Genomic DNA, 2,899 nt, shown 5'->3' with positions numbered 1-2,899 from the left:
AGAAAGAAAGAAAGAAAGAAAGAAAGAAAGAAAGAAAGAAAGAAAGAAAGAAAGAAAGAAAAGAAACCATACCAGTTAAACTCTGATGTGTGTCTGTTTGTGGCAGTGTCTCGCTATGTAGCCCTGGCTGGCCTGGAACTCACTATGTAGTCCAAGCTAGGCTTGAACTTAGGGAGATCTGCCTGCCTCTCCCCAGTGCTGGGATTAAAGGCATGTGCCTTTTTCTTTTTGAGACATTCCCACTATGTAGCCCAAGCTGGCATGGGACAAAAAGAGAAAGAGAAGAGGAAAAGAAGGAGTTGGAAGAGAAAAATAACTCACCCGACAATACTACATGTCACAAAAATTTCCACTTACCAGTTGCTTGAGATGATGCTGAGAACTGAGGAGCAGTCCAATGAATCCCTCATTGCAAAAACTGGCCAATCACAAGGAGGCGCACACGCCCAGCAGGCAGGGGTCACCGCGTCTGCTTTGCACAGTGGTGGCAGGGAGCGGACCCGGCGCTCCACGTGGGTTAGGAAAGCGCTGCACCAGCTGGGACTCAGCCCAGCCCTGGGGAAGACAGCAACATGTCTCATGTGAACGCTTCGTATGGCGTGGACTCCTACAGATGAAACTGGCTTTTTAAAAGGCATATTGTTACACCTTTTTGTGCCCGGGGACATGGGAATGTCAAGTTTTAGACGCCATTGTACTTGTCCCTTTAGAAAGTCACTTAAAGCAGCATGTCAAACGGTGAGGCTATGAGGGCGTGGGTAACCAGACACCAACAGGAGAATTCCGTGAACGGCTGCATGCACTTCAGAAGGGTATTCTCAGGGAGTTCATCGCTCACAGATGAAGCAAGAGCTGTGTCTCAAATGATGGAGATGGAATCAGAAAGTTGTCTGAAAAGATGTGAAAATGTGGTCGGGTTTGGTAACACTACTCCAGAACTCCACTCGGTGTTTAAGAAAACGAGACTATATTCTCTCTCACCTTCTTTTCTTCTAAGCCATAAAACCTCATTCTAGAAACATCTTCCTTATACAAGAAAACGAAGAAGTACACTTATCCCTGAACACACACACACACACACCCCACACACAATCTGAACAAAAGGCTTTGCTAAGTTTCTCAGAGTTTATTTCCATTAGATCAGACCCCCTTCCTACACTCACACTTTTTCAAATATGATTTTCCTTGCTCATTTTTATTTTTCCTCTTAGATATATAGTTGGGGAGGAGGTGGGTCACATGCATTGTGGTGGTCGGAGGACTCCTTACGGGGAGTCCCTTCTCTCCTGCTGTGTGGGCTCTGGGGCTCGGAACCCAGGTCGCCAGGCTTGGTGGCAAGCACCTTTTTCCACTGAGCCGTCCCAGGGATTGGATGAAGGTGGAGGAGAAAAAAGGACTCCACAGAGCTGTCCTCTGACCTCATACACCTAACACAAGCACAAATACTTTTTCTTTTAATTTTTAAGCCACAGCTTTACTTCCTCTTTGGGTTTTCACTTCTGAGGGTTTCTGTATCATGATTTATATTTTTAAAAGTATTTTCTCTTTTTCTTGCCAATTGGCTATTTGATACAAATACCTCAGCAATGAACCTTGGCACTGATGAAGAACAGATAATAAATTTTCTCCCCTGTAATGATGAAAGACACACATACTCAAAATGTAGGTAAGAGTAAGAATTAAAAATTCCTTACCAAGATATCTCCATCCCTGATTTCAACCTGTAGTACAGAGAGACAGTAATTAAAACTTCATGGTGGAGCTCTGGAGAAATGGCTCAGTGGTTAAAGTACTGGCTGTTCTTCCAGAGGACCCAGGTTCAATTTCCAGCAACCACATGGCACCTTACAACTGTCCGTAATACAACTGTAGGTGATTTGACGCCTTCATACAGCTATGCATGAAGGCAAAAAACCAATGCACATAAAGTAAGAATAAATAAACCATTAAAAAAAACTGTATGGTACTGGCATCTAAACAAACTGGTGGATCAATGAAATCGAATTAAAGAACCAGAAATAAACCCACACATCTATGGACACTTGAATTTTGACAAAGAAGTCAAAATCATACAATGAAAAAATGACAGCATCTTCAACAAACAGTGCTGGTCTAACTGGATGTCTACATGTAGAAAAATGCAAATAGATCCATACCTATTACCCTGCACAAAACTCAAGTCCAAGTAGATCAAGTACCTTAACATAAAACCAGAGACACTAACTCTATTAGAAAAGAAAATGGGAAAGAACCTTGAACACTTTCACAAAGGAAACAACTTCCTGAACAGAATACCAACAGCTCAGGCTCTAAGATCAACAATTAATAAATGGGACCTTATGAAACTGAAAATCTTCTGTAAAGCAAAGGACACTGTCATCAGAACAAAACGACAGCCTACAAACTGGGAAAAGATCTTCATCAACCCTACTTCTGACAAAGGGCTAATATCCAAAATATATGAAAAACTCAAGAAATTAAACACCAACAAACCAAATAATCCAATTTTAAAATGGGTACAGATCTAAACAGAGAATTCTCAACAGAGGAATCTTGAATGGCCATGAAGCACTTAAGAAATGCTCAGTGTTATTAGTGATCAGAGAAATGCAAATTAAAACAATTCTGAGATTCCTTCTTAGACCCATCAGAATGGCGAAGACCAAAAACTCAAGTGTCAGCACATGCTAGCAAGGAGTGGAGAAAGGAGAACCCTCCTCCATTGCCAATGGGAATGTAAACTTGCAAATCAATCTTTGGAGGTTTCTCAGGAACCTCCAACTTTGGAAATCAATCTGGAGGTTTCTCAGAAAATTGGGAATAGCTCTATCTCAAGACCCAGCTATACCAAAAAGAAAGGAAGGAAGAAAAATAGTGTATTGCTTCTGCTTCCTTCCAA

The sequence above is a fragment of the Psammomys obesus genome, unplaced genomic scaffold (assembly GCF_907164565.1).
Source record: "Psammomys obesus unplaced genomic scaffold, mPsaObe1.curated_primary_1811, whole genome shotgun sequence".
In the NCBI taxonomy this organism is placed as follows: Eukaryota; Metazoa; Chordata; class Mammalia; order Rodentia; family Muridae; genus Psammomys; species Psammomys obesus.
Note: the sequence above shows the minus strand (reverse complement) of the source record.